The sequence below is a fragment of the Echinops telfairi genome, unplaced genomic scaffold (genome assembly GCF_000313985.2).
Source record: "Echinops telfairi isolate 266 unplaced genomic scaffold, ASM31398v2 ScPeMD7_5167;HRSCAF=5991, whole genome shotgun sequence".
Taxonomy (NCBI): Eukaryota; Metazoa; Chordata; class Mammalia; order Afrosoricida; family Tenrecidae; genus Echinops; species Echinops telfairi.
Window position 1 is genome coordinate 2,531,742 of NW_022109066.1, and position 14,258 is coordinate 2,545,999.

The following is a 14,258-nucleotide window of genomic DNA, read 5'->3' on the forward strand; positions in this document are numbered from 1 at the left end:
ACATGTGATTATCGGCCAGGTTGGCACAATTAACTAACTCAGCCACTCTGAGTCAGAATCAACTTGATGGCAGTGGTTTTAGTGAAAGTGAAGTGGGAGAGAGAGAACATCCTCACACCGGGGAATATTTTCTGTTCCCAGTGGTTTCCATTTCTTTATAGAAACTTGGATTTTCATCAATTCCTTCATCCTGAAAATATTTCTTTAAAATTTCATTCATTGTGTGTCAACTGGTGCCAGACACTCGTGTTATTTCTCTAAAAATTTATATGACATTACTTTGCCTTTAGATAAACTTTATTTTCTGCTAGATCTAGATATCTATGTTCATTTTCAGTTTTTTCCTTCTATCACATAAAAGTTGATATTCCATTGTCTACTCGATTTGATTGAATTCTTTTTATGAGAAGTGGGTTTTGTTTTTTCTTCATCATTTTCCCTGTATGTGATATATGGCTTCGTCAAAGACTCTTCTCATTGTTGTTAGTGATTTTCAGCTATCTGCTAATAATATATCTTAGAATGATTTTTAAGTGTTTATCTTCTTTGGAGTTTATTAAGTCTCTTGAAATCTCTAGGTTTTTAGTTTTGGTTAAATTGAGAAAACATTCAACCATTACTTCTGTCATATTTTTTTCAGTGTCTCTACTCCTATCCTAGTATTTCCTTTATTATATATTAAGGATGCTGAAGCTATGTCACTTTTAAATTTATTTACTTAGCCTTGATTCTATCTTTAGGAGTGTCTGGGTGGTATAAGTGATTCAGTTACTCAATTACTAGCAAAAATGTTGTGGTTTTAATCCACCCAGAGGCCCCTCTGAAGAAAGAGCTGGCATTGACTTCTAAAATGTCATTGTCATTGAAAACTCCAGGGAAGTACAGTTCTGCTGGGACACATGTAACATCACCATGAGTTAAACTCGAAGACAACTGGAATCACTACTCTCTGTGCTTCAGTTTGGGTCATTTCTATTTTCCTCTCTTCAGATTCGTAGTGTTTTTGGTTTTTAAAATCAATTTATTTGGGACTCGTACAACTTATCGCAATTCATCCATCCATCCATTGCGGCAAGCACATTTGTACATTTGTTGCCATCATCATTCTCAAAACATTTGCTTTCTACTTGAGCCCTTGGTATCAGCTCCTCATTTTCCCCCTCCCACCCTCTCACCCCCCCACCACAAACCCTTGATAATTTATAAATTATTATTATTTTGTCATGTCTTAGACTGCCTGATGTCTCCCTTTACCCACTTTTCTGTTGTCCCTCCCCCAGAGAAGGGGTTATATGTTAATCCTTGTGATCAGTTCCCCCTTTCTCCCCTACCTTCCCTTACCCTCCTGGTATCACTATTCTCATTAGTGGTCCCGAGGGGTTTATCTGTCCTGAATTCCCTGTGTTTCCAGCTCTGATCCATACCAGTGTACATCCTCTGGTCTAGCTGGATTTGGAAGGTAAAATTGAGATCATGCCAGTGGGGGGAAGGAAACATTAAAGAGCTAGAGGAAAGTTTCATGTTTCATCTGTGCTTTAATGCACCCTGACTGGCTTATCTCCTCCCATGACCCTTCTGTAAGGGGATGTCCAGTTGCCTACAGATGGGCTTTGAGTCTCCACTCTGCACTCTCCCTCATTCACAGTGATATGATTTTTTTGTTCTTTTATGCCTGATACCTGATCCAATTGACACCTGGTGATCACACAGGCTGGTGTGCTTCTTCCATGTGGGGGCTTTATTGTTTCTCAGCTAGATAGCTGCTTGTTTATCTTCAAGCCTTTAAGACCCCAGATCCTATATCTTTTGGTAGCTGGGCACCATCAGCTTTCTTCACCACATTTGCTTGTGTACCCACTTTGTCTTCAGTGATCATGTTGGGAAGGTGAGCATCATGGAATGCCAGTTTAATAGAACAAAGTGTCCTTGCATTGAGGGAGTACTTGAGTGGAGGCCTAGTGTCCATCAGCTCCCTTAATACTAAACCAATAAATATATGCACGTAGATCTATTTCCCCATCACCATACATAAATATAGCTACATAAGTACATGCCTGTATTTAGACCTCTATAAATGCCCTTTGCCTCCTAGTTCTTTCCTCTATTTCCTTTTAGTGTATATACTCGAGCATAAGCTGACCCAAATATCTGCTGAGGCACCCAATTTTACCACAAAAACTGCATTTAAAATGTGCAGAAAAACTTGGTTTATACGCAAGCATATAAGGTCTTTTCCTCTTGTCCCACTATTATGCTCAGCCTTCATTTGGGTTTTAGTAATTCCTCTTTGTTACATTGCCCTTGATCACGCCCTACCAGGACTCCTTCATGCTCCTCACCATTGATTTTGGATCACTTGTTGTTCCCTTGTCCCTGGATTTGTTAACACCCACTTCATTTTCCCCCCTTCTCCCTCTCCCATGTCCCCCTGGAACCGTAGGTGCCATTGTTTTCTCCTCCAGATTGTTTATCCCATCTATCTTATCTAGATAGACTTGCAGAGATAATAATATGCACACAAAAACAAGATGGAGCAAAATGAAGTAACAAAAGAAAACAAAACAACAACAGAAAAAATGACAATAAAGAAAAAGCCTATAAATAGTTCAAGTTCTGTTTGTTGATCTTTAGGAGTGTTTTCCGGTAGAGTCTGATGGGGTTCCCGGCCCTAACTCCAAAGTCTATTTTTGGCATTCCCTGGGGACTTTGCTTCTAAGTTCCCCTTGCTGTTCTGTTGCACACCCTTGATGTTTCTTCTAAGTGTGTGTATTGGGGGGAGGGGGTCAGTTTGGGCACAATTTCCCCACTATAGCTCCGGTGTTGTCCCCTGTAGCGCTATGGGTCATGAGGGGCATTGTGTCTCCTAGCGGGGCCTGCCATAGGGTTCTGTCTGTGCTTTGGCTGCTCTGAGTGGGAATATCGTTCTCAAGGCTTGGTGGGCCAGGACATGCTCCACTCTCTCTTCCTCCCCCTTCATTTGCTCCCATGTGCTCTGATCAGACATGTCCCTCTCCAAGAGTTGCAGATTTAGTGCCGTCCTTTGAAATAAATTATTCTCGGGGGAGGGGCAGGTGTCCACCTAGTAGTTGGGATTGGTGCCCGCCCCTCAGACTTCTCCACTGGTTCCCTACTCCACACCGGTATGTTGTATTCATATCTTGGAGCACCAGGTTGAAGTCGGGTCCCTCTTTCCCTGTGGAGATACAAACAATCCCCTCCCCTTAAGACTCATAGCTTTTCTGACCAGATTCCCCTGTTAATGTTATATTTCAGATCTTCTCCCCTCAGTCAGTTTTCTCTTTGACTCTTTTACATTCTTATATAAAATTACCATTCTTCATTGGGTTTACTAACATGTTCTCTCATTTTATCCATGCTTTCCTTTGCATACTTAAACCATTCATAAGAGTTATTTTTAAGTCCGTGTCTACTCATTCCATCATCTCCATCTTTTCTGGATATACTTCTATTAACTGATTTTTTTTTTTCTGAGGAAGGGTTGCATTTTAAAACTTGGTCATACGTATAGTGATTTCTGATTTGATGCTGAACATTATAGAGTCTCTGTTGTGACTCACCAGAATGCTCAAACTATAGAACAATATCACTGCTAGCACATGCATGTAAAAATTTGCTGAAGACCATCAAACAAAAACTGTACCAATACATTAACAGGGAGCCCCCAAGGGTTCAAGAAGAGAACGTGGAACAAGTAATCACATTGCTAATGTCAGATGGATCGTTTCTCAAAGCAGAGAATACTAGAAAGGCATTCACTTATATTTTATTGACTATGCAAAGATGTTAAATAATGTGGATCATAACAAACTATGGATAGTCTTGAGAAGAATGGAAATTACAGAAGGCTTGATTGTACGCCTGCAGAACTTGTACATGTATCAAGAGGCAGTTGTGTTATCAGAATAAGGAAATTGTTGAAAATCAGGTTTAAAATGATGGATTACAATCAGGAAAGGTGTGCATCAAGGTTGTGTTCTATCACCATACTTATTTAATCTGTATGCTGAGAAAATAATCAGAGAAGCTGGATTCTATGAAGAAGATGTGGCATCAGGATTGGAAATCCTTCAACAACGTGCTCTATGCAGATGGCACAACCTTGTGTACTGAAATTGGGGACTTGAAGCACTTGCTAATGAAGTTCAAGAACCGCAGCCTTCAGGATGGATTACAAGTCAATGTAAAAAAAGACCAAAATCCTCACAATTGGACCCATATAGTAACATGATGACAAAATGGAACAAAGATTGAAGTTGTCAAGGGGTTTGTTCTGCTTTAATTCACAATCAATGCTCATGGAAGCAGCAATCAAGAGATCCAAAGATGCATTTCATTGGGGGAACCTTTTTAGAATGTTGAAAAGCAAGGGTGTTACTTTGAGGACTAAGGTGTGCCTGATCCACATCATGGTATTTCCAGTTACCTCATTAGCATGTGGTAATTGGTTATTGAATGAGCTTTGTTTGGGAAGGTGGATGAATAAGGTAACACGGATGTTGAGACTCCATCTCATTGACTTCAGACCAGCAGCTCTCAACCTGTGGGTCGCGACCCCTTTGGGGGCCGAACAACCCTTTCACAGGGGTTGCCTGATTCATAACAGTTGCAAAATTACAGTTATGAAGTAGCAACGAAAATAATTTAATGTTTGGGTGGGTCACCACAACATGAGGAACTGTGCTAAAGGGTCACGACATTAGGAAGGGTGAGAACCACTGCTTTTGGACAATGTGAAAGGAGACATATTATGCTTATTAAAGAAGAGGGTCGACAACAAAGAGGAAGATACTCAACAAGATGGATTGACTTAATAGTTAGAACAATAAGTTCAACCATGGTGATCATTGTGAGATTGGCACGGGATTGTGTAGTGTCTCATTCTGTTGTGAGTTTGAAACACTTTGATCACAACTCACAACCGAAAAAGGGAAAGTCTAGAATAGCCTTTACTCAAGGAATAATTTGCTTTTGTCTTAAGGTATGGACCTTCTGGATTCATTCCTGGGCACTAGCTGCTTAAGGCCAAGGGACCTCGCGGCACTATGAGGTCACTATTCACCAGTTGCTATGAGTTGGAATGAACTCAGTGGCAGTGAGTAGTGTTTCTTTTTGTTTATAGGTGCTCACAGAAGTCTCCTTGTTCAACTCATTGCAACCTGAATGTCTCTCAGTTCTATGCAAGCTCTTGCTGTACTCATAGCTCCTTAGTGGTTTCTTGTTCTAATTTTTTAACTGGGTATGGAGGTTTATTGCCCTGAATATGTGAAGCTTGGTGTTCAACCATAAAATCAAGATTCCCCCCCATGTGATAGACATTTTTAAAAAAATCATTTTATTCAGGGCTCTTACAGCTCTTATAACAATCCATATCATGTATCAAGCACATTTGTACCTATGTTGCCATCATCCTTTCCAAAACATTTTCTTTCTACTTGAGCCTTTTATAAATTATGATTGGTTGCCCCTTTCTCTCCTGACCTTCCCACTACCCTCATGGTATCACTACTCCCATGATTGTTCCTGAAGGGTTTATCTGTCCTGGATTGCATGTGCCAAGAGCGCTTATCTGTCCCAGTGTACATGCTCTGGTCTAGCTGGATTTGTAAGATAGAACTGGGGTCATGAGAGTGGGGGGAGGACACATTAAAGAACTAGTGGAGTGCTGTGTGTATCTTCAGTGCTACTACTGCACCTGCCTGGCTCATCCCTTCCTTGTAACCCTTCTGTGAGGGGATGTCCAATTGTCTCCAGATAAGCTTTGGGTCTCCACTCTCCCCTAACCCCTCTCATTTGCATCAATATGATTGCTTGTTTTGGGTCTTCTAATGCCTGATACTTGATCCTGTTGACTCCTCATGATCACATAGGCTGGTGTGTTTCTTCCGTGTGGGCTTTGTTGCTTCCCTGCTAGATGGCCACTTGTTTATCTCTAAGCCTTTAAGATCCCAGACGCTATATCTTTTAATAACCGGGCACCATAAGCTTTCTTCACCACATTTGCTTATGCACCCATTTTGTCTTCAGTGATCATGTCAGGAAGGTGAGCATCACAGAATGCTAGGTTGTTAGAACAAAATGTTCTTGCATTGGGGAAATACTTGAGTAGAGGCCCAATGTCTGTCTGCTTTCTTAATACTTAACATATAAATATATGTACATAGATCTATGTCCCTATCATTATATATAAATATATTTACATATGTACATGTCTGTATTTATACTTCTATAAATGTCCTTTGCCTCCTAGTTCTTTCCTCTATTTTCTTTTACTTTCCTATTGTCCCACTATCATGTTGGACATTCATTTGACTCAGTAATTTCTCTTCACTACATTGCACTTGATCAACCACCAGGCATTTTATGCCCTTCTCACCAGCAATTTTAGATCCCTTGCTGTTGCTTTGTCTGTGGGTTTGTTGGCTATCCCCCACTTCAACCCCTCCTCCTCTTCCATATCCCCCTGGAACCATAAATCCCATTGTTTTCTCCTCGGGATTGTTTGTCCTGCCTGATAGACATTTTATATATCCTTTATCTGATACCCCAATTGTAGCCAATGCTAGAGCCGCTGGCTCTGTTGTTTTTCTCTTTAGCTGAGCAAAACCATTGTTCTGTTTGTGTTTTATCTCTTTACACCACAATCCAGAAAGGTCATCCAAGAAGAAGGAGAGATTATGAAGCTCACCTCATTTTGTTCCATTAGCACAGTGATCACTATCCTCTGTTACTTGTTGCCAACATCTGGATATTTTCTATGTTTTATCTAATTGTATAGTTATTTATGACAGGAAAGCTAATTCTATACTAGTTAATTAGTCATGGCCAGTCTCATGTATTTTATTGCTGTATAACTTTTGTTGTCAAGAAATTTTTAAAAAGAATTATGAATCATTCCCTTTATAAGAAGAAATACTCCTTTAGTTGTATTGTACTAAATTTTTTATGTATATGTGAGCTAAGTTGTAGGTTAGTATTTATGTAAATAATGTGCACCTGTGTGCAGAACATAATGTGATTTAGAATCATAAGAGGGAAAATCAGTTCATGTAGTCTCCTAATCCATTTCTGTTGGGTGTCAACTTGGGTTATTTTGGATTTCACTTGGGCAATGTAGCTGGGAGAACTAGAAGGAAAGGGATATCTTCTATGTCATTGAATGTTGTCCTTGTCAGGCGCTGTTAAATTGGCCCTGGTGTATAATGACCCTGTGCACAAGATGGCATAGGGTTCCATGAAATCCCCACACTTCTTGCTGTATTTAACCCACAGGGTGGCTATGAGTGTCAACTCGGTGGCAATGAGATGGTTTTGGTTTGGATGCAGCAAATACACTCATCTATTTCATTGAGAGCTTTTTTTTATTCATTTCTGTTGACCCTCGATCTGTTGATATTGATCAAAAATAGAGTCCTTCTCCAGACACTGAGCCCCCCTCATAACATGTCCAAAGAACATGAGACATTGTCTCTGCATCCTCAGCTAAGAAGTATTCTGATGTCACTGGTTCTAAGACGGATTTCATTCTTCTGACAGTCTATGGTATAGCCAAGAGTCACCAACACCTTAACTGGAGATCTTCATTCTTCTGTGGTTTCCATTGTTCCTTGTCTGGCTTTCAAATGCATATGAGATGATAGGAATTACCATGGCTTGGGGCAGGCACACTTTAGTCCTCAAGATAATACTTTGGCTTTTTAACACTTTAAAGAAGTCTTTTGTAGCAAACATCATTTGATTTCTTGACTCTGCTTCCATGAGTGTTGACTGTGGATTCAAGTCAAATGAAACTTGTCACCACTTCGATATTTCCTCTAGTAATCATGGCGTTGCTTATTGGGCCAGTTGTGAAGATTTTTGTTTTCTTGATATTAAGGTATAATCTATACAGAATGCTATAATTTGCGTCAAATGTAAACTATGTTTATTTTCAGGGTGTTATTCATCTAAGGTATAAAATAATTTATTGATTAGAAGCCTAATTAGAATAATTTATATCATAAACAACCTCTCTATATGAGCTCTTTACAAGCTCTTTATCTGGGGTATAATATAAAATAGATTTGTTTGTTATTTATTTAGAGAGAATATTGTTCACAGCATTTGTGAAACACTGGTTGGAGTATCTAGATCAATGGAACAAAAATGGATCTATTTGGTTCACATAGATTCCTATTGTTTAGATAATAAAACACACATTAGCTTACATACAATTGGTACTAAAAATTATGTCCATTTTGAAGCATTTATTACCTCGTATTTTTTTAGCTTGATTGTTGTTATATTGACATCTTTTTATATTGGCTGAAGAGTTCTTCTAGTATAAAATCAAACTGATAAAGTTTATACCTGAAACTATGTTAATTCAAACACACATACATTTGTTAAACAAGTGACTATGCTTAAGTTTGCAAATATTAACTTAAAAGTATGTATATATTATTCATAATGCAGTAAAATTATAAATAAAAGAATAATTATTTAAAAAAACATCTTCCCAGTATGGATTGCACTAAGATCTTGTAAATTTTGACTCCCTAATAATGGATTGGCATAGAGGGTTAAGTATTGGATATAGGAAGTTAAGTGTTAGGCTGCTAACTGTGAGATCAGCAGTCCTGTTCCCCAGGAGAAAGTTGAGGCTGACTGATCCTGCAAAGATTTCCTGTCTCTTAAGCCTGAAGAAAGAATTCTACTCTGTCCTGTAGGGTCATTATGGGAAGGAAAAGTATAAAGGCAGTTGCTAGTAATCTGATCAAAGCCAAGAATGCCTTTACATAGACTATTTTGATGATCTAAATAAGAATATATATTTGGTGTTATAATTTAGTCAGTCATTCAACTAAAACATCTTGGGTTTTTTGTTAGGGGTTGGAAAAACCACGGTGGACTATTCCAGGGACATGATAGAATCTTTTTTAAGAAAATGTATATTTTTTTACTATCTCCACATTAGTTAAGCCAAGGATTTGATAAATAATCTACTCAAACTCCAGAACCATGAAAACTGTCACTCAACCCATGGGGAAAAAATTAACTGGCAATATGAGCTTCCTTCACCCCAAACTAGAGTTGCACTGGTAGCCTCCTTGGTTTTACAGGCTACTGACACATGTGTCCCATAACGGAACTGTTAAAGGTGTGAGTTCACCCTTATGTCCTCAGAAGAAAGTGCTGACGACCCTGACATGCATGAAGTTTCCATGAGTTGACAACAGCCACTAGTAACGGTAGATGTTATATTTTATACTTACTAACCTTAACATCAGTCTTAATTCTAAATATTTAGGTTAGTTATTTCTATTTTTAACAATATATTTGAAGTCCTCATGTCCTTAGCTTAAGTAATGAATGAGGAGGTTGTTTTTTTATTGCTATGTAATTTTTCTCTTATTGCTATATGGGCTCAATATCAGTCTCTATACAGCTTCTCTGAATTGCTATGAGGGACTCCCTAAGCTAATTTTTATTGTAGTTGATGGCATCACAAAGCATACTATTGAAGAACTCTCTGGGTTACAGACTACAGAATGGTGTTGATTTCTCATCACATGCATCTGAAATTAGTTAATGTTTATAAGGTATTTTCAAGATTAAAGAAAGAAGATAATTCATTTTTTATTGGCAGTAGAATCTTTTCCTTCATGAACTCAAAGTCTAATCTACTGAGTCATAGTCAGAGACTCCATTGCAGTTGGCTCTTGGTGCTTGTATAAGAAGCAAACGTGGATCGATTTCTATGACTCTCAGATGAAAAAACATAAAAGCTAAATTGTACTCTGGAGATTACTGGCCTTTTCAATAGCAAATATCCTCATTTACCTGAGAGTAACAGGAACCCAGACTTCTATGTCTGTACTGGGTGACACCTTTAATAAATAGCATATTTCAGGAAAAAATGTGCAATTGTGTCTGTAAATTATGTAAAATTTCATTCACTGATTTTAAACATAATAACTACAGAATATATTATACGAGGGGGCACCCCCCAAAAACCCGGAATTGCACTGGGCAGAACAGAGCTTTCATAGTATGCATTTTTCCTGCTAGGTGAGCATCAAGCAACTCACTCTGAATAAATGCACCCAGTGGCATTGCCTGGGAAGATTCCCTCTGGTCACAATGAATTTTTTCGTAAAAGCAGTTTCTCTTGAACTTTTTTTTGTGATGGTTGATCTAAAAGAACAGCCTGCGGCTGTAAAATTTTGTTCCCTGCTCAGGAAAAATGCCCCCAAAGAGTGTTGAGTGGTCGAACACAGCTTGTTACAAGGACAGCACCATGGGAAAGACTCAAGTGTATGAGTGGTGTTCTCATTTCAAAAAGGTGAAATGTCGATTGATGACAAACCTCATTCTGCACATCCACCAACTTCCCAAATGGACAAAAATGTGGACTCCTGGCGATTTGGAGTTTGTTACACAGATTAGATTGTTAATCAAGCTTACTACTTAGTGGTTTTGTAAAGATTGTGTAACAAAGTGTGAAAATAAGGGTATGATTTGTGGCAAACTGGAGAATGGTTTTGCTACCACGACAATGCACCTGCTCATGCATCCATCTCAGTGCATCAGTTTTTGGCATGCCTCTTGTTTGTTTTTTTCTAGTTCTTTATTTTAATTTTTTTAAATCATTTTATTAGGGGCTCATACAACTCTTATCACAATCCATACACACATCAATTGTGTAAAGCACATTTGTACATTCATTGCCTTCATCATTCTCAAAACAATTCCTCTCCACTTAAGCCCCCAGTGTTAGGTCCTCATTTTCCCCCTCCATCCCCGCTCCCCCCTCCCTCACGAGCCCTTGATAATTTATAAATTATTATTATTTAGTCATATCTTTCCCTGTCCGACGTCTCCCTTCACCCACTTTTTGGTTGTCCGTCCCCCAGGGAGGAGGTCACATATAGTTCCTTGTAATCAGTTCTCTCTTTCCTACCCACTCTCCCTCTACCCTCCCTGTATTGCCACTCACACCACTGGTCCTGTAGGGTTCATCCACCCTGGATTCCCTGGATTCCCAGTTCCTATCTGTACCAGTGTACATCCTCTGGTCTAGCCAGACTTGCAAGGTAGAATTCGTGTCATGGTAGTGGGGGCGGGGGGGAGGAAACATTTAGGAACTAGAGCCCTATGCACCTTACTCCCCTGACCTTGCTCTGTGTGACTTCTTGTTTCCACAAATGAGGAGGGACATGAGAGGAGAGCTATTTATTGAAGTAGAAGAGGTAAAGAAAAACTGGAGGGATGTACTTGCTGTCAGTCATCTGAATTGATGAGTTTGTAAAATGCTTCCAGGAATGGTATCACAGATTTGAGAAATGTATTAAGTGTAACAGAGAATACTCTGAAGGTAATAAGTTGTTTTGTAAAAAGATTTAAATACATAGTTTTGAAAAATAATTCTGGTTTTTGGGGGATACCCTCACATATATTGGGGTGGGTACCCTCTCATATACCCTTTCATATATTATTTCTTTTGTTTTGAAATAATTGATATATACATGTGTATATGCATGTGTAATGACAATACAAGCATATAAAATAAGTGTATATGCTTTTTGTTGTAAATTTAATTTATATAGGTTCGCTTGTTAAATTTATGGGGTTCAATTATTTTTACATGGTATTGATATATTGAAATCTGCTTGTCATTATTAAATTATCATCTTTGTGCATAACATGTTGGTTCACATACACAAGTAAGTCAAAAAGTATTGTAAAAAATCATGGAGATCTTGATTATGCAGAAATACCCAGATGTGAAGCAACTCCTTCTCAGTATATTCTTCGTCGAGGTCTGTCCCCTTCTGATGACAGTGCTTCTAACTCTCTAGCTCTTCCCTGAGGCCCTTTTGGATCCACACCCTATCAAAACCACAGTCGTGCCATTCTCAAGGGACCCAGACTGTGTTCTGTTTAAGGGGGTGTTGAGTCTGCTAACTAAAAATGAGTGTGGGGCAGCAGTATCGGGCATATGGGGTGGCTGGGTTAAGGTATCTCAGAGCATTGGTCCTAAGAAGGCCTTTGTTAGCCAGGAAGGATGAACAGGTGCATGGTCGGGAGAAAAATACACCTCCCAACGCTTTCCTGATCTTTTTCTCACCAATTTTTGTAAAATTCTTTCTAGAAGGTCCATGATTATCCAATGTCCATTGAGAAAAATTTATCAAGCTTTCCGTTTGAAATAAAAGAAAATACAGTCTCCAAAAGTTTCTCAACTGGATTTCATTTAGCTGGCCCAGCAGATCCCCTCAGAGCACTGTTTGGATTTTACCTTTTTCTGAAGGCACACTATTGAGACTTAGATAATATATCACTGAGAGAACTGGTCTGAACATGTTTTGTTTGGAATAAGCCTGTGTGTTATGAACTGGAACCCTAATACTGATTGATCGCCTTTAACATGAGTTGTGCAATCACAATCAATTCTAGTGCCCCCCCACCCCACTGCCTTCATTATTTACTCCTGAAATCCCCTTTCCCTCCCTACTGCCCACCACTTACCCCTGCATTCCCTATAACCCCTTGTGTCAGTTATTATCGCTATACATCCACTCCTCCTGTGCTTCACTGCTGGGAAACACCCCAGGAAACAATAAAAACAAAATCATACTAAGGTAGTTAGGCTAAATGTTATATATTTTATTTCTGGAAGAATTCCAATGGCATTAAAATTGTGGTAACCATCATAAGCAAATGTGGATCCTTCATGTAGGGCATAAGTGGACTGTCGTGTGTGACATTGGGGGCCTTCAGTACTAAAGATAGGAGAGTCTTAGATAGCTCAAGGCAGCTGGTCACTCTAAGTCACCTGAACGCAACTAATAAGACAAGCAGAGTTAGTATTTATCGGGGACTTAGATAACAGACGTTGTGCTAACCTCTCTCATTTCATCTTCATGATAACATTTTGAAGTAGATGTTAAATTTCATCTCCATTTCATAGAAGCAGAAACTGTGACAGTAAGTTGTATGTGTCAATTTGACAAGATTACGGTGTCCGGTAGTTTGGTCAAACATTAGTGTAGATGCTATTCTGAAGTACAAATAGTTCCTGATTTATCTTAAATTTCAATTACAATGAATCATAATTACCACTTTTTAATTTTTAGTAACATGCAATGTTTCAGCATGTAATTTTCCTAGTTATTGTTCTCAGACTTTTATGCACAAATGTTCAAAATTCAGTCTTACAAAAATATTGATAATAAAAGGTAACAATAATTTTAAAGAGAAAAACATACTCAGTTTACATCAGAACCAACTTAAGATGGAATTGTTAAAATCCAATGCCATTATAAATTAGGATTACCTCCAGTTGCATGTGCTTGGATCACTTGACATTAGCTCTTCAAATCAACTGAAGGCCTTTAAGGCAATAAGGAAGTTTTCTCCAGAGTATATTCTGTTTCTAGACTATTAATAGAAATCCTGCCAGAACTCCTTTACTCCTCCCTTCTCATCACCTGGAACAGAAGTCTCCAGACCTCTCCAACATGTTGCCTAACTCACCTACAAATCTTGAACTTGTCTGTTTTTCACAAGTTCATGAGCTAATTCCTTGAAACAAATCTCCATCTATCTATCATCTATAACTATCTTAATTAGTTCTATTGCTTAATCTGTTGCTATAAAAATATACATGTAAATAACAATATTTTCTGAACCCCAAATATTCTGTCTTATGGAAACCATTTATTAATGCAGAAGCTATTATTTTAATTCAACTTAGCAGGGCTTTATAGTCGACGTGGTAGGTGAGTTAATGAAAAACGATAGATCTTAAAGAAAATTGATTCATCTTAGTTCTAGAGGGTCATCATGTAATCAATGCCAATGGAATTTGTTGTTTTTATAATGTTAAGATGAAGAGAGGTGAAGGCAACCTTTAAGAACTTGTGACCAAGATATCTATGTGCATATATTTATAGGTTTAGTATTAAGTCACCAGATTGACATTGAGCCTCTAATCAAATACTCCCTCAATGCAATAGCACTTTGTTCTATTAAACTGGCATTCCATGATGCTCACCTTCCCAACACGATCGCTGAAGACAAATGGGTGCAAATGTGGTGAAGAAAGCTGATGGTGCCCAGCTATCAAAAGATATAGCATCTGGGGTCTTAAATGCTTGAAGGTAAGCAAGCAGCCATCTAGCTCAGAAGCAACAAAGCCCACATAGAAGAAGCACACCAGCCTGTACGATCACAAGGTGTCGAAGGGATCAGGTATC